Here is a 10,735-nt window from a genome sequence, read left to right on the forward strand (position 1 = left end):
AAATGGAGAGCAGCACCGCTGAGCTCAGCTGTGATTGGAGGCTGACCGCTGTTCAAAACAGGAAATGAAGATGTATTATTATTATTATTATTATTATTATTATTATTATTATTATTATTGCACGGTGAGTGAATCCCCACAGTCACATGACCCTCTGTGTGGAGGATGTCGGTGAACTCCATTTTAACAGGAAGTGACCTGTTGTATTTGTGTCTGCTAGTTCAGCTCCTCGTGCTAACAGGCTTCCATGTTTGTCTTTGAATTTGAAGGCTGGAGATCAGAATTCCTGCTAACGCCATCTTCTCTTTCTCTGCGCAGGCCTACAGTTCCCATAGTTGTATTTCCCATGATTCACCTGTGCAGCCCGGAGGAACAGCCAGACGGATCCAGCTGGTTTCCTGCGAAGCCTCGTCCCTCTGTCCCTCTGTCTGCCGTCTGTCTCAGCGGAGACACCATTTAACCCAAACCATGGATTTAATCAGGGCTCAAGTTGCTTTTTATTTCACTTCTCTTACATTTTTGGAGCTTTTTATTTTTACCTCCATGTTCCTGTATCACTGGATCCTCCTCTCTTCTTCTTCTTCTTCTTCTTCTTCTTCTTTCGCTGTTAACAAACTTTATTCTTTGTCTCACCGCCGCCTCCTCTGCAAAACTCACAACACCGAAAAACTGAGACTGAGACGCTTCCTGAGCTGAAGCTGACGCACTGACAGCTACAATGAGTGACTCTCTTTATCCTGCTGAAACCTGAGGAGCGCGCGCGCGCACACACACACACACACACACACACACACACACACACACACACACAGCTGTGATGCCTGGCTGATCACAAACACAAAGGAGGCCACACATGTAGAAATTTCAGGTTTCCAGGGTTAAAATAATGCTGCGGTTTGGTTTATCTCTTGGTCTGTACCGGGTGGGCGGGGCCTGTGTGATGGGGGACATTTCAAATGCAGCAGAGCATTTTAAAGTAAAGGTTTAGAGGCTTCCCTGGAAGCTTCGTGGGATCCCACATACCTCAGTTTATCCTGGCAGTGTTTATTTTTAGCATTTATAACGTTCCTGTTCCAGCCATCATCCACCGCGGGCATTCAGATAAAACATGGAACGATGTTTACTCAGGCTGCTCCATTTTGAAATCGCCAACAGTCCGGTCAGACGGTCCCCATCAAAGGTGTGCACACGATCCACGAGTGAAAGCGTCTGCGCTCAGTCCTGCATCGCGCAGGCTGCGATCGGCGCTTCTCCTGATAAACAGCATCGCACGGCCTGGTGTTTCTAATATTTTGTCCGTCCCACTCACATGAGAGAAAGAGCAGCTGGTGTAAAGCAGGAGCTCAGCCCGATCTGAGCGCGCTCACTTTTACTCTGATTACCTGCAGTAACTGGAAGCTCAGTCTGTGATTAATGAGGGGTGCTGTCAGCCCACCAATCAGAGAGCAGGTCTCAAACTCCCTGAAAGCACTAACAGGGAAACACATGAATGCTGTAACACACACACACACACACACACACGGGTACAGTGCAGGGGTCCCTCCATAACCCCGGCTGCCTCCCTCCTGCAGCTTTACCTTCAGGCTGTCGCAGCGCTGCGTTAAAGTGCTGCTGCAGTGTTTAGTGGAAGTGCGCGCACACAAACAAAGGGAGGAAACTTTGAGTAGGGCAAGATTCAACACGCAGGGAAGAGGTGACGGGAAAACGGGGCTTAAAGAGTTGGGGGGGGGGGGGTGTTTGTGGGCGGGGACATTCTTTGACTTTTGGAGGGAAGGTTTGGTGAGGTTCGAGGAGGTGCTGACATTCTTAACCACGATTGGACAGAAGCTGTTTTAAATGATTCACGCCGCGCCCTGTTTTATTTGAAGTTCAGCTTCCAGGCAGCCGTTTGAGTATTCTGAGTCCTGCGCTCTGAGCTGATCCACCAGTTTGGTTTGTCTGGTGTGTGAGTGCGTGCACTGATCTCCAGTAAGAAGAGTATTTATTTAGTTTACTTTATTAAAAAAGGAAAAACTTGGTAACTGGAGCTGAAGATCATAGCAGGTCTGCAGATCACACAATCAGAAGCTTTTTGGTAGTTTAAGTTTGTGTGTTTTCACAAAGCCGCCGTGACCTCGTCCTCTGATTCTGGGCTCATCGTGAAGCCTCGGCACCATTTGAGCTTTTTCAGAGACAGACGTGACCTCGTTCAGACCGCAGGGTTATCAGCTGATATCAATCCGCATAGCAAGCCATGTGATTGGATAACGGAATAAAAATGAATGCAGGGGTCCGGTCCTAGCAGCCACGCCCCCAATCATGGGAATGGTGACATGTAATCATCCAAAGATTATGTGTCAGCGTTGGAAACATCATTATTATCAAGTTTTAATGGGAGTCTGTGGGGCTGACTCTGCTGGACCCCTGCTGGCTGTTAGAGGAACTGCTGTGTCGGTTTTTATCTGGATCTCTGTAGCTGAGTTTCTGAAAGCCATAAACATCTCTCACCGTCTCCGGTTTGGGAAAACACACAAACAGAATGTATTAAAACCAAGATGTGAGTCCTCTGTTGTCTGAAACACGAGACGCGTGTCTTTGAATACAACACGAGCAGCTGTGGAAACTGGCCTCGCTGTAAATACATGATGATGTTCTACACTGTAAACTGTTTGTGTGACATGTTTCTTTTAATTTTATATATATATATATATATGTGTGTGTGGGGGGGGGGTTTATGATTCTGTTTTTAATGTTTACAAAAACTCTCTGTATGAAATAACATTTGTATAAATACTAAAATACTAAATGAGAAAATAAATGAAAATCATGTTTTTGAAAAGCCATAAAAATTGTCAAAATATTTTCCTAACTTCTTCCCGTTTCTTGTGTTTCCTTTTACTATGAGGCTTTTTTTGAACAACCAATCAAAGTCTGTATGTGTTCAAACTGTCCAATCACAGCATGTGTGCCTGCATGCCTGTGATGACTCAGGTGAAGAACACCTGAGGGCTTGGGGGACCGTGTCTCTCACCGGCACGCCCGAGTGAAATCAATCTGCCGCAGCGCGTCATTGTTCTGCAGGTTTAAAGCTGACCTTCTGTTGTGTTGGAGCACGATCACATGAAACACGGCTACAGTTTCAGATAACGAGGTCAGCAATCCCCGTGAGCAGGCTGCTCTAAACCCTGCTTATCACAGCTTTTCCTACTTTTGCCTCTTTGTGATATAACACAGAGGGGGTGGTCCCTGCTCTTTCAATGTGAGGTTAAATGAAGGAACCCTGTGAGAGACAAATGACTCTTCCTGCAGATGGTTTGTCTCTCCCTTGTTGCACAATCTGACTTGCAAAACACAGACCTGCAACAAACTGGTTGGGACTCTGCATTCCTGTCGGTCAGGTTCGCGATAATCATATCAAATTCTTATAGTCACAAGTCACAGTTTTCCAACATCCGGCTCCAGAACCCACATTGCTATTTAAACTGGCCTGCTTTAATGGTGCCACTGAAGTGGACTGTTTCCAGTCGCTCTCTGTAATCCCTCTCTGGCTGTGCGTCCGAACAGAAATCAAATTATTGATCAGATCATTGCATTCATACTCCAAAAATGATCCTGCTGCCAGCAGAGGCCACGCCACCGCTGGATCAGACCCTGGAGAACAACCTCAGACACAAACTGGATGGATGGATGGATGGATGATGCATAGATGGATGGATGGATGGATAGATGGATGGATGGATGGATGGATGGATGGATGGATGGATGGATGGTTAAGGTCTGGGGTTCAAAGGATGTGTGGAATCAGCTTTACACATACAGGGAGTGCAGAATTATTAGGCAAGTTGTGTTTCTGAGGAATAATTTTATTATTGAACAACAACCATGTTCTCAATGAACCCAAAAAACTCATTAATATCAAAGCTGAATGTTTTTGGAAGTAGTTTTTAGTTTGTTTTTAGTTTTAGCTATTTTAGGGGGATATCTGTGTGTGCAGGTGACTATTACTGTGCATAATTATTAGGCAACTTAACAAAAAACAAATATATACCCATTTCAATTATTTATTTTTACCAGTGAAACCAATATAACATCTCCACATTCACAAATATACATTTCTGACATTCAAAAACAAAAACAAAACAAATCAGCGACCAATATAGCCACCTTTCTTTGCAAGGACACTCAAAAGCCTGCCATCCATGGATTCTGTCAGTGTTTTGATCTGTTCAAATCAAATCAAATCACTTTTATTGTCACATCACATGTGCAGGTACATTGGCACAGCACATGTGAGTGAAATTCTTGTGTGCGAGCTTCACAAGCAACAGAGTTGTGCAAAATACAATAATGTAAACAAGCAAAATACAAGAATGGCTACATCTGAAACTAATAAATATATGTACAATATATAATAGTATATGCATTTCTGGATGTGTATACTAAATATTTTTCTACGTGTGTGTGTGTGTGTGTGTGCGTGTGTGTGTGTGTGTACACATATTTTACAAATTAAATAGAGTAAACAATAAATAAAATATATAAAATAAATAAAATAAAATATACAGAGTGAGACATGTGCAAAACAGTGGCATTACTGTACAGTATGGAGTGCATAATGTTAAAGTTCCAGTAGTGAAGCTGAGGTGTCTATGACGTGTTCAGCAGTCTGATGGCCTGATGGAAAAAGCTGTCTCTCAGTCTGCTGGTACGGGACCGGATGCTGCAGAACCTCCTTCCTGATGGAAGCAGTCTGAACAGTTTATGGCTGGGGTGACTGGAGTCCTTGATGATCCTCCCCGCTTTCCTCAGGCACCGCTTCCTGTAGATGTCTTGGAGGGAGGGAAGCTCACCTCCAATTATCCGTTCAGAGCACCGCACTACTCGCTGGAGAGCTTTGCGGTTGTAGGCGGTTAGTGAGGATGCTCTCAATGGCACAGTGATAGAAGGTCCTGAGGATGCGGGGGCTCATGCCGAATCTTTTCAGTCTCCTGAGAAAGAAGAGGCGCTGCTGCGCCTTCTTCACTGTTTTGTTTGTGTGTACTGACCACGTAAGATCCTCAGCCAGATGTACTCCAAGGAACCGGAAGCTGCTCACTCTCTCCACAGCAGCGCCGTTGATGGTGATGGGGGTGTGTACTTCTCTGCACCTCCGGAAGTCCACTATCAACTCCTTTGTCTTTGCGACGTTGAGGGTGAGATGGTTGTCTTGACACCAGTGGGTCAGGGCGCTGACCTCCTCCCTGTAAGCCGTCTCATCACCGTTGGTGATAAGACCCACCACTGTAGTGTCGTCCGCAAACTTCACAATGATGTTGGAGCTGTTAGTGGCTGTGCAGTCGTAGGTGTAGAGTGAGTACAGGAGAGGGCTCAGTACACACCCCTGTGGAGCACCAGTGTTCAGTGTGATGGGGGATGAGGTGATGCTGCCCAGTCTGACCACCTGGCGTCTGTCAGACAGGAAGCTAAGGATCCAGCTGCAGAGGGAGCTGCTCAGTCCTAGATCCTGCAGTTTCCTGTCCAGCTTCGAGGGAACGATGGTATTGAATGCTGAGCTGTAATCTACAAACAGCATCCTCACATACGTGTCTCTCTTCTCCAGGTGTGACAGGGCAGTGTGTAGTGTCAGGGCTATGGCATCATCAGTGGACCTGTTGTGGCGGTATGCGAACTGTAGAGGGTCCAGTGAGTCGGGTAGTGCAGAGCAGATGAAGTCCCTGACCAGCTTCTCGAAGCATTTGCTCACGATGGGGGTCAGGGCTACAGGTCGCCAGTCGTTCAATGAGGAGATGGTGGAGGATTTGGGTACAGGGACGATGGTGGCCATTTTGAAGCAGGCTGGGACTACAGACAGAGAGAGGGAAAGGTTGAAGATGTGCGTGAACACTCCAGCCAGCTGAGCCGCGCATGACCTGAGGACGCGGCCGGGAATCCCGTCCGGACCAGTAGCTTTGCGTGCGTTCACCTTCCTGAAGCACCTCCGCACATCCTCCTCAGACACAGTGTGCGCACTGACGTCATCCGCGGTGCGCACACTGTCCGGTCTCATGGTGTTCGCTGTGTCGAATCTAGCGTAGAATACGTTTAGATCCTCACACAGAGAGGCCGTGTTCACCATCAACATTGCGTGCAGCAGCAACCACAGCCTCCCAGACACTGTTCAGAGAGGTGTACTGTTTTCCCTCCTTGTAAATCTCACATTTGATGATGGACCACAGGTTCTCAATGGGGTTCAGATCAGGTGAACAAGGAGGCCATGTCATTAGTTTTTCTTCTTTTATACCCTTTCTTGCAGCCACGCTGTGGAGTACTTGGACGCGTGTGATGGAGCATTGTCCTGCATGAAAATCATGTTTTTCTTGAAGGATGCAGACTTCTTCCTGTACCACTGCTTGAAGAAGGTGTCTTCCAGAAACTGGCAGTAGGACTGGGAGTTGAGCTTGACTCCATCCTCAACCCGAAAAGGCCCCACAAGCTCATCTTTGATGATACCAGCCCAAACCAGTACTCCACCTCCACCTTGCTGGCGTCTGAGTGGGACTGGAGCTCTCTGCCCTTTACCAATCCAGCCACGGGCCCATCCATCTGGCCCATCAAGACTCACTCTCATTTCATCAGTCCATAAAACCTTAGAAAAACCAGTCTTGAGATATTTCTTGGCCCAGTCTTGACGTTTCAGCTTGTGTGTCTTGTTCAGTGGTGGTCGTCTTTCAGCCTTTCTTACCTTGGCCATGTCTCTGAGTATTGCACACCTTGTGCTTTTGGGCACTCCAGTGATGTTGCAGCTCTGAAATATGGCCAAACTGGTGGCAAGTGGCATCTTGGCAGCTGCACGCTTTACTTTTCTCAGGTCATGGGCAGTTATTTGGCGCCTTGGTTTTTCCACACGCTTCTTGCGACCCTGTTGACTATTTTGAATGAAACGCTTGATTGTTCGATGATCACGCTTCAGAAGCTTTGCAATTTTGAGACTGCTGCATCCCTCTGCAAGATATCTCACTATTTTTGACTTTTCTGAGCCTGTCAAGTCCTTCTTTTGACCCATTTTGCCAAAGGAAAGGACGTTGCACACCTGATATAGGGTGTTGATGTCATTAGACCACACCCCTTCTCATTACAGAGTTGCACATCACCTAATATGCTTAATTGGTAGTAGGCTTTCGAGCCTATACAGCTTGGAGTAAGACAACATGCATGAAGAGGATGATGTGGACAAAATACTCATTTGCCTAATAATTCTGCACTCCCTGTACAGTGTATTTGCAGCCCATAGATAACATTGTAATAATAAAACAATATTTATATTTTTTAGGAATGACTCATTTTTATACACAGCTCCCAATTAGACAACGGAGTGAGGAGAGAACAGGCCTCATCTGGCCTTGAAGTGCGTGCTATTTCATGACAGAGTAATCCTCAGAGTTACCTGTGGATTTGGGAGCTGTTCACTGGAACACTTAATGAGCTCCAAAGAGATGTCAGTGCAGGTGAGGGAGCCGTCATCACGCTGGAACAACAAACCGAACCCACGAGAGAGCAGAGAAAGACGGCACGCACTGCCTGGACCGTTTCACCACATTCAGCACACACACACATTCAGTTCTTCAACGCAGCAGATGTCACAGATATGACAGAGTGTGTGAAAAATGTTCTTCCTCATACACACCACTTTACATCACGACACCAACTCGGAAGAAATCCCTGCTGCAAAAGTATTTAGACAAAACCACTGAAGCATGGCCGTGGTTTTGTCTACATACTTTTGGTAAAAGATGAAAGTTCTTGTACTGCAGAGGTCACAGTGGTTCTTTGGTCACATTTTACCATCATTCTAATGAAAACAGTGTATTTGGAGGAGTGTGTGCAGCACTGAACACGTCCTGGTGTTCTCTCTTATCTTGTCATCTGTTACACCTGCAAACTGAAAACCTGGTGACAAAGAACGCAGGTCAAACTTTGCAGGAAGCTGTGACGGGAGATCAGATTAGCTGCATGTTTGAGGTTTGGCTCAGTGTTCTGTGGAAGTGAGTTACACACACACACAAACAAACACACACACACACTTAAACAAACACACACACACACACACACACACACACACACACACACACACACACACACACACACACACACACAGAAACACACACACACACACAAACACACACACACACACACACAGAAACACACACACACACAGAAACACACACACACACACACACACACACACACACACACACACACACAGAAACACACACACACACAGAAACACACACACAGAAACAAACACACAGAAACAAACACACACACACACACACACACACAGAAACACACACACACACACAAACACACACACACACACACACACACACACACACACACACACACACACACACAGAAACACACACACACACACAAACACACACACACAAACAAACACACACACACACACACACACACACACACACACACACACACACAGAAACACACACACACACAGAAACACACACACAGAAACAAACACACACACACACACTTAAACAAACACACAGAAACAAACACACACACACACACACACACACACACACACACACACACACACAGAAACACACACACAGAAACAAACACACACACACACACAGAAACACACACACAGAAACACACACACAGAAACAAACACACACACACACTTAAACAAACACACAGAAACAAACACACACACACACACACACACACACACACACAGAAACAAACAAACACACACACACACACACACACACACACAGAAACACACACACACACAGAAACACACACACAGAAACAAACACACACACACACACACACACACACACACACACACACACACACACACAGAAACACACACACAGAAACACACACACAGAAACAAACACACACACACACACACACACACACACACACACACACACACACACAGAAACACACACACAGAAACAAACACACACACACACACACACACACACAGAAACACACACACACACAGAAACAAACACACACACACACACACACACACACACACAGAAACACACACACAGAAACAAACACACACACACACACACACACACAGAAACACACACACAGAAACAAACACACAAACACACACACACACACACACACACACACACACAGAAACATACACAGACACATACACACAGAAACAGACACACAAACACAAACTAACACACACACACACACACACACACACACACAGACATACACACACAGACCGCCTGTGCTTGTTGCATGTTGACGTGTTGCGTGTCAAAGTGAAACCAACATTTCACACATGCAAACTTTGAAGTCAGGAAAACCAAAACCTGCAGAACCAAACTGGAGTCTGAGCTCGAGTAACACAGATCTAACACGCCGCAGCCTCTCCGAGAGCCTCGCGTGACCCTGAACGGCTGAGAGATCAATACTTACATCACTGCATCGGGCAAATGGATCTCGTCTCCATCAGCCTGAGCTTCTGAAAGCTGCTCCACACCTTTTCTTATCTCGATAAGGTTTCTAAAGAGGCGGTGTTCTCTCAAGCCTGGGTCACTGGAGAGGGCAGGAGAGGAGTGGCATCCAGCCTAAAACCGCTGCCAAGAAAGCACGCGTCTCATAAATGAATAAAGGCATACTTTAAATGCTGCTTACCTGTGCAGCACCTCAGAGTGGAACGCTACACTGCAAACACAAACTGAGGTAAAATGTGAAAACATGGTCCTACAAAACATGTTCACATCTGACAAACTAACATTTGAAACACAAATAAAGTGTGACGGGATAATTACGAGTAATGCGTGTGTGCAGGAGGCAAGGTGAAGGAGAGCGAGGCCGGGAGCGCCGGATGTGGTGTGGAAGAGAAATGGAGTGGTGGTAAGGCAAAGCAGGACAACTGGGAGTAGGATTATTAATTTCAGAAATGTAATCACTGAATACTGTAAATACAGCACAGTGAAGTGTTCGTGTCAACATTTAAAGTGAGTAGCATTCAGCCAATCAGGTTTAGGAGCAGGTGACCGGTGCAGGTAGGCCTTTTGGCGTTCACGGTGGAAAGCTGCAGGTCCTGTAAAGAAAACTGCAGAAAAAGAAGAAACTTGTTCTCGCTCGACGGCGCACACTTTGTGTTTGTGTGCGCTGGAGCAGTACGGCTGACAGGACCTGACACGCCTGCAGTATTTACTCAGGAATGTGTAACAGTAATACATGCAGGGCGGGAGTGTGGGAGGAGCCTGAGGAGAAGGCGCTCCCCCACCAGGAATTCGAGCACGAGGTCACTGTGTTACCAGCAAAGACAAAGAGTTATTCATCACGCAGCGCTGCAGAGCACACAGAGCTAGCTGTCCTCATGATGTCACAGTGTTGCCCTCACCCCCACCGGCCACAGCAGGTGGGCGCCCCTCCCTGAGCCTGCTCCTGCCAGAGGTTCCTTCCTGTTACAAGGGGTCTCTTCCTCCTCGCTGTTGCCAAGTGTTTAGGACCGTCGGATTGTTGAGTTTCTCTCTGTAGGCGACTGTTGATTTGGTGTTGAACAGAGATGTTTCAAGGCTTTCTTATCATTTCTAAAGAAGATCAATAGTTCGTCTTTGGACCTTTTCCTCATGTTTGTGAAGTGACTTCAGTCTGCTCTGTGTTTCAGTCAAACATAAAAAGGCTCAAAGATAAGCTGTGTTGTGTCTACAGATAAAAGATAAGTTATCGAAGAGCAAATTTAACATTTTATCTTTAGACTCTG

Source organism: Diplotaxodon limnothrissa, linkage group LG22, assembly GCF_057381915.1.
Source record: "Diplotaxodon limnothrissa isolate DT_005_m linkage group LG22, D_limnothrissa_male_GT1.1, whole genome shotgun sequence".
Taxonomy (NCBI): domain Eukaryota; kingdom Metazoa; phylum Chordata; class Actinopteri; order Cichliformes; family Cichlidae; genus Diplotaxodon; species Diplotaxodon limnothrissa.